Source organism: Chiloscyllium punctatum, chromosome 20 (genome assembly GCF_047496795.1).
Source record: "Chiloscyllium punctatum isolate Juve2018m chromosome 20, sChiPun1.3, whole genome shotgun sequence".
Taxonomy (NCBI): domain Eukaryota; kingdom Metazoa; phylum Chordata; class Chondrichthyes; order Orectolobiformes; family Hemiscylliidae; genus Chiloscyllium; species Chiloscyllium punctatum.
This window is the reverse complement of record NC_092758.1, coordinates 9,032,619-9,049,095: the sequence shown is the minus strand read 5'-3', so window position 1 is coordinate 9,049,095 and position 16,477 is coordinate 9,032,619.

Below are 16,477 nucleotides of genomic sequence, written 5' to 3'. Positions count from 1 at the left end.
GGACAATGTTTTCCAAACCAGTGCACTCGCCATGTCAAGATCAAATGAAGGTCGAGTTGGCGAAACTGGCCTGAGTGGATCACTTAGCGGGAATCACAATAAGTAAACAGAGGCAGACATTTGAGAAGGTAATTCGTGATTATCAGCAAAAATCCATTCCAGGAAGTAGGAAAGATTCTGAAAGAGGGATGAACCGATTGAGATTAATCGAGTGTTATTACGAGTCACAGAGATACACAGCACACATAGAGATCCTTCGGTACAACTCATAACCATGCCACCCAGATATCCAACATTAATCTGGTTCCATTTGCCAGTGTTTGGCACATGAATCCTTCCAATTCATCTACCTATCTAGAAGCATTTTAAATATTGTACTAGTCTCCACCACTTCCTTGGCAGCTCATTCCATACCTACGCCAGCTTCTGCCAGAAAATATTGCCCCTTCGGTACCCTATAAATATTTTTTCCTCTCACGTTAAACTTACGTCCTCTAGTTTTAGAATCTCACGCTCTGGGAAAACTATTTAGGCTGTCCACCTGATCCATATCCGTCAAGATTTTATAAACCTGTATAACCTCAGCCTCCTTCACTCCAGGGAAAATTGCCTCAGCCTATTCAGCCTCTCTGTACAGCTCAAACCATCCAAGCTGGCAACATCCTTGAAAATCTTTTCGGAACCCTTTCAAGTTTCACAACGTATTAGCTTGAAAGAAAAAGCGTCTAAAGTGGCCAAAGTCAGTGATGCATCTGAAGATTGGGCTAAAGTCAGCTGATAGCAAAGGAGAATTAAAAGCGAATAAAGATAGAAAAAAAAAATTGTGAAGGCAAACTAATGAGGAAAATCTAAAATGACAGTTAGAGCTTCCTTAAGTATCTAAAAAGCAAGACCGAGGTCAAAGTGAACATAAGCCCTTTAGAAAGGTCAGCTTTTGTTTGTCATTTCTATAAATGATTGAGGTAAGAATATAGAAGGCATGGCTAGTAAGTTTGAGGATGACACCAAGACTGATGGTACAGTGGAGAGTGAAGAGGTTATGTAAGTTGCGAAAGAGACCTTGAACAATTGGGTCAATGGGCTGAGGAGTGGCTGATGGAGTTTAACTTGGATGTATGCAGGGAATTGCATTTTGGTCAAACAAACAAAGGCAAGACTTATACAAAGAAAAGTAGGGCGTTGGGCCGTCTTGTAGGCCAGAGAGACCTACGGGTTCAGGTGCATACTTTTTCTTGTAATTTGCATCACATCTAGACAAGGAGGTTAAGAAGTTGTTTAGCACGCTTGCTGTCTTTTGGTCAGACTTTGAGTTTAGGAGTTGCAATGTTCTGTTGAGGTTGTGCGGGATTTGAAGGTATTGAACTCATTATAGATCCGAGCAGGTTGTAAAGTGCCGAGTTTGAAGACGAGGTATTGCTCTCCAGTTTGCACTGCCATTCACTGGGACTTGCCCAGGACAGACGAATGGGCATGTGAGCAGGACACTGTGTTAAAATGACCGGCTTCGGGTAGGTCAGGGTCAAGCTTGCAGACAGAATGGAGGCGTTCTGCAGAGCGGTCACCCAGTCTGCGTTTGGTTACTCCAGTGTCGATGAGGCCACATTGCGTGCAGCCCAGCTGATACACAAGAGTGGAGGAGGTAGTGGCGAGACAGTGCTTCAGCTGGAAAGAGTGTTTAGGCCCTTGGAAGGTGAGCAGGCAGGAGGTAAAGGGGCCGGTGTTGCATCTTCTGCAGTTATGTGGGAAATTGAGGTGGGAAGGGGAGTGTTGTTGGTGTCAAGAAGTGTAGTAGGCTGTCCTGGAGTGAAGGATCCCTGTGAAATGCGGACGGGGGGGTGGGGGGGGTGGAAGGGGGAGATGTGATTGGTGGTGGCATTGTGCTGGAGTTGAATGTGGAGGCTGGTGCGAGGAAAAGTGAGAAGAATGGGGACTCTGGTGTTTTGAGTGGGTGTTGCATTGTGTGTGAGTCTGTGTTCCCCACTCCAATGGGAGAGTGTGTTGTTTGCAGTGTGGCAGTTAGACACACCAGAGTTGTGGCAGTTCCAGATTGCGATGAATTCTTGTGAAGTATGAAGAGCCCTTCTCCCCCCAGAGTCCTCGCTGGTCGAGCCCACTATTGCATAAATGCTGGCTTGTCCACAGCAGTGAGCTGTGGTGAAGAGTGATGAAGACTGGAGAGTTTCGCTTGGTGTTTGTGGATGGATGGATGGCGCGCGAGCGGCGGTGATGTGCAGCATTTGTCGTTTTGACTTGGAGGTAAGGACTTAGGAAGGAAGGCAGAAGGGAGAGAGTGAGTTCGAATGTGAAACTCCTCAAAGTGTGAAAAAAAAACAGAGCGCATATCCAGAAAGAAATGACTCTTGGTGTCAGCAGTGAAATAGCTTTTGCTGGGCGCCACTTGCCGGCGCCGGCTTTAGCTCAGTAGCTACTTCGATTTCACTCGAATCCGTCTGGCTGCGAGTTCGCGTCCAGTTAACTACGGGCGCTGCCCGGCGTTTTATTCCTTCGGTAACTTGGCTTGTTACCCCACCGGCAAATCTACACACTTTTCGGATCAATTTGATCCTGTCATTTCTCTCTTCGTGCAATCTATAAACATAGATTGCGTATAAGAAGCGCTGCTTTTCAAGTGGAACTGCGCAACAACAGCAAAGAGAGACTGTTCACAACTTGGACGGGTCTTTTGGATGAAAGTTTCAGAAATTTAATACGCTCCAAAAGTAACACTATTTTCATACATGAAACCACCTTGCTACAGTACACGCCAGAGTTGCCGAGAAGGGGAGCTGCCTCCTCTCTCCCGTCTCAAAGCTGTCACTCTGTCTCACTGGGGTCACTCACCCTTACATTTCACAGACACAGTCGCGATGAGATTATCGGCAGCGCAAAGACGCGCTGGAAATGCCAATTGGCAAAGAATGGGATTAAAAAAAAACGGCATTTTCGCAGAAGCAGGCTTTTCGGCCGACCGTTTTAGTGGCTGCTCTGTGAGCGTTTTGAGTCAGGATCAAACTCCCGCCTTTTCCCCATCATCCTGCGCGCTGCTGCTATTTAAACCTGATGTGGAGGTGCCATAGCGACCTGAAGAAGGAGCAGCACTCCGAAAGCAAGGAGTTCCTAATAAACCTGTTGACTATAACCTGGCGCTGTGGTTTTTTAAAGCTCCATTGAGAGAATCACATCGCGCCCTGCTGAACCTGCCTCCATCACATTTCAGGACAATGTTTTCCAAACCAGTGCACTCGCCATGTCAAGATCAAATGAAGGTCGAGTTGGCGAAACTGGCCTGAGTGGATCACTTAGCGGGAATCACAATAAGTAAACAGAGGCAGACATTTGAGAAGGTAATTCGTGATTATCAGCAAAAATCCATTCCAGGAAGTAGGAAAGATTCTGAAAGAGGGATGAACCGATTGAGATTAATCGAGTGTTATTACGAGTCACAGAGATACACAGCACACATAGAGATCCTTCGGTACAACTCATAACCATGCCACCCAGATATCCAACATTAATCTGGTTCCATTTGCCAGTGTTTGGCACATGAATCCTTCCAATTCATCTACCTATCTAGAAGCATTTTAAATATTGTACTAGTCTCCACCACTTCCTTGGCAGCTCATTCCATACCTACGCCAGCTTCTGCCAGAAAATATTGCCCCTTCGGTACCCTATAAATATTTTTTCCTCTCACGTTAAACTTACGTCCTCTAGTTTTAGAATCTCACGCTCTGGGAAAACTATTTAGGCTGTCCACCTGATCCATATCCGTCAAGATTTTATAAACCTGTATAACCTCAGCCTCCTTCACTCCAGGGAAAATTGCCTCAGCCTATTCAGCCTCTCTGTACAGCTCAAACCATCCAAGCTGGCAACATCCTTGAAAATCTTTTCGGAACCCTTTCAAGTTTCACAACGTATTAGCTTGAAAGAAAAAGCGTCTAAAGTGGCCAAAGTCAGTGATGCATCTGAAGATTGGGCTAAAGTCAGCTGATAGCAAAGGAGAATTAAAAGCGAATAAAGATAGAAAAAAAAAATTGTGAAGGCAAACTAATGAGGAAAATCTAAAATGACAGTTAGAGCTTCCTTAAGTATCTAAAAAGCAAGACCGAGGTCAAAGTGAACATAAGCCCTTTAGAAAGGTCAGCTTTTGTTTGTCATTTCTATAAATGATTGAGGTAAGAATATAGAAGGCATGGCTAGTAAGTTTGAGGATGACACCAAGACTGATGGTACAGTGGAGAGTGAAGAGGTTATGTAAGTTGCGAAAGAGACCTTGAACAATTGGGTCAATGGGCTGAGGAGTGGCTGATGGAGTTTAACTTGGATGTATGCAGGGAATTGCATTTTGGTCAAACAAACAAAGGCAAGACTTATACAAAGAAAAGTAGGGCGTTGGGCCGTCTTGTAGGCCAGAGAGACCTACGGGTTCAGGTGCATACTTTTTCTTGTAATTTGCATCACATCTAGACAAGGAGGTTAAGAAGTTGTTTAGCACGCTTGCTGTCTTTTGGTCAGACTTTGAGTTTAGGAGTTGCAATGTTCTGTTGAGGTTGTGCGGGATTTGAAGGTATTGAACTCATTATAGATCCGAGCAGGTTGTAAAGTGCCGAGTTTGAAGACGAGGTATTGCTCTCCAGTTTGCACTGCCATTCACTGGGACTTGCCCAGGACAGACGAATGGGCATGTGAGCAGGACACTGTGTTAAAATGACCGGCTTCGGGTAGGTCAGGGTCAAGCTTGCAGACAGAATGGAGGCGTTCTGCAGAGCGGTCACCCAGTCTGCGTTTGGTTACTCCAGTGTCGATGAGGCCACATTGCGTGCAGCCCAGCTGATACACAAGAGTGGAGGAGGTAGTGGCGAGACAGTGCTTCAGCTGGAAAGAGTGTTTAGGCCCTTGGAAGGTGAGCAGGCAGGAGGTAAAGGGGCCGGTGTTGCATCTTCTGCAGTTATGTGGGAAATTGAGGTGGGAAGGGGAGTGTTGTTGGTGTCAAGAAGTGTAGTAGGCTGTCCTGGAGTGAAGGATCCCTGTGAAATGCGGACGGGGGGGTGGGGGGGGTGGAAGGGGGAGATGTGATTGGTGGTGGCATTGTGCTGGAGTTGAATGTGGAGGCTGGTGCGAGGAAAAGTGAGAAGAATGGGGACTCTGGTGTTTTGAGTGGGTGTTGCATTGTGTGTGAGTCTGTGTTCCCCACTCCAATGGGAGAGTGTGTTGTTTGCAGTGTGGCAGTTAGACACACCAGAGTTGTGGCAGTTCCAGATTGCGATGAATTCTTGTGAAGTATGAAGAGCCCTTCTCCCCCCAGAGTCCTCGCTGGTCGAGCCCACTATTGCATAAATGCTGGCTTGTCCACAGCAGTGAGCTGTGGTGAAGAGTGATGAAGACTGGAGAGTTTCGCTTGGTGTTTGTGGATGGATGGATGGCGCGCGAGCGGCGGTGATGTGCAGCATTTGTCGTTTTGACTTGGAGGTAAGGACTTAGGAAGGAAGGCAGAAGGGAGAGAGTGAGTTCGAATGTGAAACTCCTCAAAGTGTGAAAAAAAAACAGAGCGCATATCCAGAAAGAAATGACTCTTGGTGTCAGCAGTGAAATAGCTTTTGCTGGGCGCCACTTGCCGGCGCCGGCTTTAGCTCAGTAGCTACTTCGATTTCACTCGAATCCGTCTGGCTGCGAGTTCGCGTCCAGTTAACTACGGGCGCTGCCCGGCGTTTTATTCCTTCGGTAACTTGGCTTGTTACCCCACCGGCAAATCTACACACTTTTCGGATCAATTTGATCCTGTCATTTCTCTCTTCGTGCAATCTATAAACATAGATTGCGTATAAGAAGCGCTGCTTTTCAAGTGGAACTGCGCAACAACAGCAAAGAGAGACTGTTCACAACTTGGACGGGTCTTTTGGATGAAAGTTTCAGAAATTTAATACGCTCCAAAAGTAACACTATTTTCATACATGAAACCACCTTGCTACAGTTCACGCCAGAGTTGCCGAGAAGGGGAGCTGCCTCCTCTCTCCCGTCTCAAAGCTGTCACTCTGTCTCACTGGGGTCACTCACCCTTACATTTCACAGACACAGTCGCGATGGGATTATCGGCAGCGCAAAGACGCGCTGGAAATGCCAATTGGCAAAGAATGGGATTAAAAAAAAACGGCATTTTCGCAGAAGCAGGCTTTTCGGCCGACCGTTTTAGTGGCTGCTCTGTGAGCGTTTTGAGTCAGGATCAAACTCCCGCCTTTTCCCCATCATCCTGCGCGCTGCTGCTATTTAAACCTGATGTGGAGGTGCCATAGCGACCTGAAGAAGGAGCAGCACTCCGAAAGCAAGGAGTTCCTAATAAACCTGTTGACTATAACCTGGCGCTGTGGTTTTTTAAAGCTCCATTGAGAGAATCACATCGCGCCCTGCTGAACCTGCCTCCATCACATTTCAGGACAATGTTTTCCAAACCAGTGCACTCGCCATGTCAAGATCAAATGAAGGTCGAGTTGGCGAAACTGGCCTGAGTGGATCACTTAGCGGGAATCACAATAAGTAAACAGAGGCAGACATTTGAGAAGGTAATTCGTGATTATCAGCAAAAATCCATTCCAGGAAGTAGGAAAGATTCTGAAAGAGGGATGAACCGATTGAGATTAATCGAGTGTTATTACGAGTCACAGAGATACACAGCACACATAGAGATCCTTCGGTACAACTCATAACCATGCCACCCAGATATCCAACATTAATCTGGTTCCATTTGCCAGTGTTTGGCACATGAATCCTTCCAATTCATCTACCTATCTAGAAGCATTTTAAATATTGTACTAGTCTCCACCACTTCCTTGGCAGCTCATTCCATACCTACGCCAGCTTCTGCCAGAAAATATTGCCCCTTCGGTACCCTATAAATATTTTTTCCTCTCACGTTAAACTTACGTCCTCTAGTTTTAGAATCTCACGCTCTGGGAAAACTATTTAGGCTGTCCACCTGATCCATATCCGTCAAGATTTTATAAACCTGTATAACCTCAGCCTCCTTCACTCCAGGGAAAATTGCCTCAGCCTATTCAGCCTCTCTGTACAGCTCAAACCCTCCAAGCTGGCAACATCCTTGAAAATCTTTTCGGAACCCTTTCAAGTTTCACAACGTATTAGCTTGAAAGAAAAAGCGTCTAAAGTGGCCAAAGTCAGTGATGCATCTGAAGATTGGGCTAAAGTCAGCTGATAGCAAAGGAGAATTAAAAGCGAATAAAGATAGAAAAAAAAAATTGTGAAGGCAAACTAATGAGGAAAATCTAAAATGACAGTTAGAGCTTCCTTAAGTATCTAAAAAGCAAGACCGAGGTCAAAGTGAACATAAGCCCTTTAGAAAGGTCAGCTTTTGTTTGTCATTTCTATAAATGATTGAGGTAAGAATATAGAAGGCATGGCTAGTAAGTTTGAGGATGACACCAAGACTGATGGTACAGTGGAGAGTGAAGAGGTTATGTAAGTTGCGAAAGAGACCTTGAACAATTGGGTCAATGGGCTGAGGAGTGGCTGATGGAGTTTAACTTGGATGTATGCAGGGAATTGCATTTTGGTCAAACAAACAAAGGCAAGACTTATACAAAGAAAAGTAGGGCGTTGGGCCCTCTTGTAGGCCAGAGAGACCTACGGGTTCAGGTGCATACTTTTTCTTGTAATTTGCATCACATCTAGACAAGGAGGTTAAGAAGTTGTTTAGCACGCTTGCTGTCTTTTGGTCAGACTTTGAGTTTAGGAGTTGTAATGTTCTGTTGAGGTTGTGCGGGATTTGAAGGTATTGAACTCATTATAGATCCGAGCAGGCTGTAAAGTGCCGAGTTTGAAGACGAGGTATTGCTCTCCAGTTTGCACTGCCATTCACTGGGACTTGCCCAGGACAGACGAATGGGCATGTGAGCAGGACACTGTGTTAAAATGACCGGCTTCGGGTAGGTCAGGGTCAAGCTTGCAGACAGAATGGAGGCGTTCTGCAGAGCGGTCACCCAGTCTGCGTTTGGTTACTCCAGTGTCGATGAGGCCACATTGCGTGCAGCCCAGCTGATACACAAGAGTGGAGGAGGTAGTGGCGAAACAGTGCTTCAGCTGGAAAGAGTGTTTAGGCCCTTGGAAGGTGAGCAGGCAGGAGGTAAAGGGGCCGGTGTTGCATCTTCTGCAGTTATGTGGGAAATTGAGGTGGGAAGGGGAGTGTTGTTGGTGTCAAGAAGTGTAGTAGGCTGTCCTGGAGTGAAGGATCCCTGTGAAATGCGGACGGGGGGGTGGGGGGGGTGGAAGGGGGAGATGTGATTGGTGGTGGCATTGTGCTGGAGTTGAATGTGGAGGCTGGTGCGAGGAAAAGTGAGAAGAATGGGGACTCTGGTGTTTTGAGTGGGTGTTGCATTGTGTGTGAGTCTGTGTTCCCCACTCCAATGGGAGAGTGTGTTGTTTGCAGTGTGGCAGTTAGACACACCAGAGTTGTGGCAGTTCCAGATTGCGATGAATTCTTGTGAAGTATGAAGAGCCCTTCTCCCCCCAGAGTCCTCGCTGGTCGAGCCCACTATTGCATAAATGCTGGCTTGTCCACAGCAGTGAGCTGTGGTGAAGAGTGATGAAGACTGGAGAGTTTCGCTTGGTGTTTGTGGATGGATGGATGGCGCGCGAGCGGCGGTGATGTGCAGCATTTGTCGTTTTGACTTGGAGGTAAGGACTTAGGAAGGAAGGCAGAAGGGAGAGAGTGAGTTCGAATGTGAAACTCCTCAAAGTGTGAAAAAAAAACAGAGCGCATATCCAGAAAGAAATGACTCTTGGTGTCAGCAGTGAAATAGCTTTTGCTGGGCGCCACTTGCCGGCGCTGGCTTTAGCTCAGTAGCTACTTCGATTTCACTCGAATCCGTCTGGCTGCGAGTTCGCGTCCAGTTAACTACGGGCGCTGCCCGGCGTTTTATTCCTTCGGTAACTTGGCTTGTTACCCCACCGGCAAATCTACACACTTTTCGGATCAATTTGATCCTGTCATTTCTCTCTTCGTGCAATCTATAAACATAGATTGCGTATAAGAAGCGCTGCTTTTCAAGTGGAACTGCGCAACAACAGCAAAGAGAGACTGTTCACAACTTGGACGGGTCTTTTGGATGAAAGTTTCAGAAATTTAATACGCTCCAAAAGTAACACTATTTTCATACATGAAACCACCTTGCTACAGTACACGCCAGAGTTGCCGAGAAGGGGAGCTGCCTCCTCTCTCCCGTCTCAAAGCTGTCACTCTGTCTCACTGGGGTCACTCACCCTTACATTTCACAGACACAGTCGCGATGAGATTATCGGCAGCGCAAAGACGCGCTGGAAATGCCAATTGGCAAAGAATGGGATTAAAAAAAAACGGCATTTTCGCAGAAGCAGGCTTTTCGGCCGACCGTTTTAGTGGCTGCTCTGTGAGCGTTTTGAGTCAGGATCAAACTCCCGCCTTTTCCCCATCATCCTGCGCGCTGCTGCTATTTAAACCTGATGTGGAGGTGCCATAGCGACCTGAAGAAGGAGCAGCACTCCGAAAGCAAGGAGTTCCTAATAAACCTGTTGACTATAACCTGGCGCTGTGGTTTTTTAAAGCTCCATTGAGAGAATCACATCGCGCCCTGCTGAACCTGCCTCCATCACATTTCAGGACAATGTTTTCCAAACCAGTGCACTCGCCATGTCAAGATCAAATGAAGGTCGAGTTGGCGAAACTGGCCTGAGTGGATCACTTAGCGGGAATCACAATAAGTAAACAGAGGCAGACATTTGAGAAGGTAATTCGTGATTATCAGCAAAAATCCATTCCAGGAAGTAGGAAAGATTCTGAAAGAGGGATGAACCGATTGAGATTAATCGAGTGTTATTACGAGTCACAGAGATACACAGCACACATAGAGATCCTTCGGTACAACTCATAACCATGCCACCCAGATATCCAACATTAATCTGGTTCCATTTGCCAGTGTTTGGCACATGAATCCTTCCAATTCATCTACCTATCTAGAAGCATTTTAAATATTGTACTAGTCTCCACCACTTCCTTGGCAGCTCATTCCATACCTACGCCAGCTTCTGCCAGAAAATATTGCCCCTTCGGTACCCTATAAATATTTTTTCCTCTCACGTTAAACTTACGTCCTCTAGTTTTAGAATCTCACGCTCTGGGAAAACTATTTAGGCTGTCCACCTGATCCATATCCGTCAAGATTTTATAAACCTGTATAACCTCAGCCTCCTTCACTCCAGGGAAAATTGCCTCAGCCTATTCAGCCTCTCTGTACAGCTCAAACCATCCAAGCTGGCAACATCCTTGAAAATCTTTTCGGAACCCTTTCAAGTTTCACAACGTATTAGCTTGAAAGAAAAAGCGTCTAAAGTGGCCAAAGTCAGTGATGCATCTGAAGATTGGGCTAAAGTCAGCTGATAGCAAAGGAGAATTAAAAGCGAATAAAGATAGAAAAAAAAAATTGTGAAGGCAAACTAATGAGGAAAATCTAAAATGACAGTTAGAGCTTCCTTAAGTATCTAAAAAGCAAGACCGAGGTCAAAGTGAACATAAGCCCTTTAGAAAGGTCAGCTTTTGTTTGTCATTTCTATAAATGATTGAGGTAAGAATATAGAAGGCATGGCTAGTAAGTTTGAGGATGACACCAAGACTGATGGTACAGTGGAGAGTGAAGAGGTTATGTAAGTTGCGAAAGAGACCTTGAACAATTGGGTCAATGGGCTGAGGAGTGGCTGATGGAGTTTAACTTGGATGTATGCAGGGAATTGCATTTTGGTCAAACAAACAAAGGCAAGACTTATACAAAGAAAAGTAGGGCGTTGGGCCGTCTTGTAGGCCAGAGAGACCTACGGGTTCAGGTGCATACTTTTTCTTGTAATTTGCATCACATCTAGACAAGGAGGTTAAGAAGTTGTTTAGCACGCTTGCTGTCTTTTGGTCAGACTTTGAGTTTAGGAGTTGCAATGTTCTGTTGAGGTTGTGCGGGATTTGAAGGTATTGAACTCATTATAGATCCGAGCAGGTTGTAAAGTGCCGAGTTTGAAGACGAGGTATTGCTCTCCAGTTTGCACTGCCATTCACTGGGACTTGCCCAGGACAGACGAATGGGCATGTGAGCAGGACACTGTGTTAAAATGACCGGCTTCGGGTAGGTCAGGGTCAAGCTTGCAGACAGAATGGAGGCGTTCTGCAGAGCGGTCACCCAGTCTGCGTTTGGTTACTCCAGTGTCGATGAGGCCACATTGCGTGCAGCCCAGCTGATACACAAGAGTGGAGGAGGTAGTGGCGAGACAGTGCTTCAGCTGGAAAGAGTGTTTAGGCCCTTGGAAGGTGAGCAGGCAGGAGGTAAAGGGGCCGGTGTTGCATCTTCTGCAGTTATGTGGGAAATTGAGGTGGGAAGGGGAGTGTTGTTGGTGTCAAGAAGTGTAGTAGGCTGTCCTGGAGTGAAGGATCCCTGTGAAATGCGGACGGGGGGGTGGGGGGGGTGGAAGGGGGAGATGTGATTGGTGGTGGCATTGTGCTGGAGTTGAATGTGGAGGCTGGTGCGAGGAAAAGTGAGAAGAATGGGGACTCTGGTGTTTTGAGTGGGTGTTGCATTGTGTGTGAGTCTGTGTTCCCCACTCCAATGGGAGAGTGTGTTGTTTGCAGTGTGGCAGTTAGACACACCAGAGTTGTGGCAGTTCCAGATTGCGATGAATTCTTGTGAAGTATGAAGAGCCCTTCTCCCCCCAGAGTCCTCGCTGGTCGAGCCCACTATTGCATAAATGCTGGCTTGTCCACAGCAGTGAGCTGTGGTGAAGAGTGATGAAGACTGGAGAGTTTCGCTTGGTGTTTGTGGATGGATGGATGGCGCGCGAGCGGCGGTGATGTGCAGCATTTGTCGTTTTGACTTGGAGGTAAGGACTTAGGAAGGAAGGCAGAAGGGAGAGAGTGAGTTCGAATGTGAAACTCCTCAAAGTGTGAAAAAAAAACAGAGCGCATATCCAGAAAGAAATGACTCTTGGTGTCAGCAGTGAAATAGCTTTTGCTGGGCGCCACTTGCCGGCGCCGGCTTTAGCTCAGTAGCTACTTCGATTTCACTCGAATCCGTCTGGCTGCGAGTTCGCGTCCAGTTAACTACGGGCGCTGCCCGGCGTTTTATTCCTTCGGTAACTTGGCTTGTTACCCCACCGGCAAATCTACACACTTTTCGGATCAATTTGATCCTGTCATTTCTCTCTTCGTGCAATCTATAAACATAGATTGCGTATAAGAAGCGCTGCTTTTCAAGTGGAACTGCGCAACAACAGCAAAGAGAGACTGTTCACAACTTGGACGGGTCTTTTGGATGAAAGTTTCAGAAATTTAATACGCTCCAAAAGTAACACTATTTTCATACATGAAACCACCTTGCTACAGTACACGCCAGAGTTGCCGAGAAGGGGAGCTGCCTCCTCTCTCCCGTCTCAAAGCTGTCACTCTGTCTCACTGGGGTCACTCACCCTTACATTTCACAGACACAGTCGCGATGAGATTATCGGCAGCGCAAAGACGCGCTGGAAATGCCAATTGGCAAAGAATGGGATTAAAAAAAAACGGCATTTTCGCAGAAGCAGGCTTTTCGGCCGACCGTTTTAGTGGCTGCTCTGTGAGCGTTTTGAGTCAGGATCAAACTCCCGCCTTTTCCCCATCATCCTGCGCGCTGCTGCTATTTAAACCTGATGTGGAGGTGCCATAGCGACCTGAAGAAGGAGCAGCACTCCGAAAGCAAGGAGTTCCTAATAAACCTGTTGACTATAACCTGGCGCTGTGGTTTTTTAAAGCTCCATTGAGAGAATCACATCGCGCCCTGCTGAACCTGCCTCCATCACATTTCAGGACAATGTTTTCCAAACCAGTGCACTCGCCATGTCAAGATCAAATGAAGGTCGAGTTGGCGAAACTGGCCTGAGTGGATCACTTAGCGGGAATCACAATAAGTAAACAGAGGCAGACATTTGAGAAGGTAATTCGTGATTATCAGCAAAAATCCATTCCAGGAAGTAGGAAAGATTCTGAAAGAGGGATGAACCGATTGAGATTAATCGAGTGTTATTACGAGTCACAGAGATACACAGCACACATAGAGATCCTTCGGTACAACTCATAACCATGCCACCCAGATATCCAACATTAATCTGGTTCCATTTGCCAGTGTTTGGCACATGAATCCTTCCAATTCATCTACCTATCTAGAAGCATTTTAAATATTGTACTAGTCTCCACCACTTCCTTGGCAGCTCATTCCATACCTACGCCAGCTTCTGCCAGAAAATATTGCCCCTTCGGTACCCTATAAATATTTTTTCCTCTCACGTTAAACTTACGTCCTCTAGTTTTAGAATCTCACGCTCTGGGAAAACTATTTAGGCTGTCCACCTGATCCATATCCGTCAAGATTTTATAAACCTGTATAACCTCAGCCTCCTTCACTCCAGGGAAAATTGCCTCAGCCTATTCAGCCTCTCTGTACAGCTCAAACCCTCCAAGCTGGCAACATCCTTGAAAATCTTTTCGGAACCCTTTCAAGTTTCACAACGTATTAGCTTGAAAGAAAAAGCGTCTAAAGTGGCCAAAGTCAGTGATGCATCTGAAGATTGGGCTAAAGTCAGCTGATAGCAAAGGAGAATTAAAAGCGAATAAAGATAGAAAAAAAAAATTGTGAAGGCAAACTAATGAGGAAAATCTAAAATGACAGTTAGAGCTTCCTTAAGTATCTAAAAAGCAAGACCGAGGTCAAAGTGAACATAAGCCCTTTAGAAAGGTCAGCTTTTGTTTGTCATTTCTATAAATGATTGAGGTAAGAATATAGAAGGCATGGCTAGTAAGTTTGAGGATGACACCAAGACTGATGGTACAGTGGAGAGTGAAGAGGTTATGTAAGTTGCGAAAGAGACCTTGAACAATTGGGTCAATGGGCTGAGGAGTGGCTGATGGAGTTTAACTTGGATGTATGCAGGGAATTGCATTTTGGTCAAACAAACAAAGGCAAGACTTATACAAAGAAAAGTAGGGCGTTGGGCCCTCTTGTAGGCCAGAGAGACCTACGGGTTCAGGTGCATACTTTTTCTTGTAATTTGCATCACATCTAGACAAGGAGGTTAAGAAGTTGTTTAGCACGCTTGCTGTCTTTTGGTCAGACTTTGAGTTTAGGAGTTGTAATGTTCTGTTGAGGTTGTGCGGGATTTGAAGGTATTGAACTCATTATAGATCCGAGCAGGCTGTAAAGTGCCGAGTTTGAAGACGAGGTATTGCTCTCCAGTTTGCACTGCCATTCACTGGGACTTGCCCAGGACAGACGAATGGGCATGTGAGCAGGACACTGTGTTAAAATGACCGGCTTCGGGTAGGTCAGGGTCAAGCTTGCAGACAGAATGGAGGCGTTCTGCAGAGCGGTCACCCAGTCTGCGTTTGGTTACTCCAGTGTCGATGAGGCCACATTGCGTGCAGCCCAGCTGATACACAAGAGTGGAGGAGGTAGTGGCGAAACAGTGCTTCAGCTGGAAAGAGTGTTTAGGCCCTTGGAAGGTGAGCAGGCAGGAGGTAAAGGGGCCGGTGTTGCATCTTCTGCAGTTATGTGGGAAATTGAGGTGGGAAGGGGAGTGTTGTTGGTGTCAAGAAGTGTAGTAGGCTGTCCTGGAGTGAAGGATCCCTGTGAAATGCGGACGGGGGGGTGGGGGGGGTGGAAGGGGGAGATGTGATTGGTGGTGGCATTGTGCTGGAGTTGAATGTGGAGGCTGGTGCGAGGAAAAGTGAGAAGAATGGGGACTCTGGTGTTTTGAGTGGGTGTTGCATTGTGTGTGAGTCTGTGTTCCCCACTCCAATGGGAGAGTGTGTTGTTTGCAGTGTGGCAGTTAGACACACCAGAGTTGTGGCAGTTCCAGATTGCGATGAATTCTTGTGAAGTATGAAGAGCCCTTCTCCCCCCAGAGTCCTCGCTGGTCGAGCCCACTATTGCATAAATGCTGGCTTGTCCACAGCAGTGAGCTGTGGTGAAGAGTGATGAAGACTGGAGAGTTTCGCTTGGTGTTTGTGGATGGATGGATGGCGCGCGAGCGGCGGTGATGTGCAGCATTTGTCGTTTTGACTTGGAGGTAAGGACTTAGGAAGGAAGGCAGAAGGGAGAGAGTGAGTTCGAATGTGAAACTCCTCAAAGTGTGAAAAAAAAACAGAGCGCATATCCAGAAAGAAATGACTCTTGGTGTCAGCAGTGAAATAGCTTTTGCTGGGCGCCACTTGCCGGCGCTGGCTTTAGCTCAGTAGCTACTTCGATTTCACTCGAATCCGTCTGGCTGCGAGTTCGCGTCCAGTTAACTACGGGCGCTGCCCGGCGTTTTATTCCTTCGGTAACTTGGCTTGTTACCCCACCGGCAAATCTACACACTTTTCGGATCAATTTGATCCTGTCATTTCTCTCTTCGTGCAATCTATAAACATAGATTGCGTATAAGAAGCGCTGCTTTTCAAGTGGAACTGCGCAACAACAGCAAAGAGAGACTGTTCACAACTTGGACGGGTCTTTTGGATGAAAGTTTCAGAAATTTAATACGCTCCAAAAGTAACACTATTTTCATACATGAAACCACCTTGCTACAGTACACGCCAGAGTTGCCGAGAAGGGGAGCTGCCTCCTCTCTCCCGTCTCAAAGCTGTCACTCTGTCTCACTGGGGTCACTCACCCTTACATTTCACAGACACAGTCGCGATGAGATTATCGGCAGCGCAAAGACGCGCTGGAAATGCCAATTGGCAAAGAATGGGATTAAAAAAAAACGGCATTTTCGCAGAAGCAGGCTTTTCGGCCGACCGTTTTAGTGGCTGCTCTGTGAGCGTTTTGAGTCAGGATCAAACTCCCGCCTTTTCCCCATCATCCTGCGCGCTGCTGCTATTTAAACCTGATGTGGAGGTGCCATAGCGACCTGAAGAAGGAGCAGCACTCCGAAAGCAAGGAGTTCCTAATAAACCTGTTGACTATAACCTGGCGCTGTGGTTTTTTAAAGCTCCATTGAGAGAATCACATCGCGCCCTGCTGAACCTGCCTCCATCACATTTCAGGACAATGTTTTCCAAACCAGTGCACTCGCCATGTCAAGATCAAATGAAGGTCGAGTTGGCGAAACTGGCCTGAGTGGATCACTTAGCGGGAATCACAATAAGTAAACAGAGGCAGACATTTGAGAAGGTAATTCGTGATTATCAGCAAAAATCCATTCCAGGAAGTAGGAAAGATTCTGAAAGAGGGATGAACCGATTGAGATTAATCGAGTGTTATTACGAGTCACAGAGATACACAGCACACATAGAGATCCTTCGGTACAACTCATAACCATGCCACCCAGATATCCAACATTAATCTGGTTCCATTTGCCAGTGTTTGGCACATGAATCCTTCCAATTCATCTACCTATCTAGAAGCATTTTAAATATTGTACTAGTCTCCACCACTTCCTT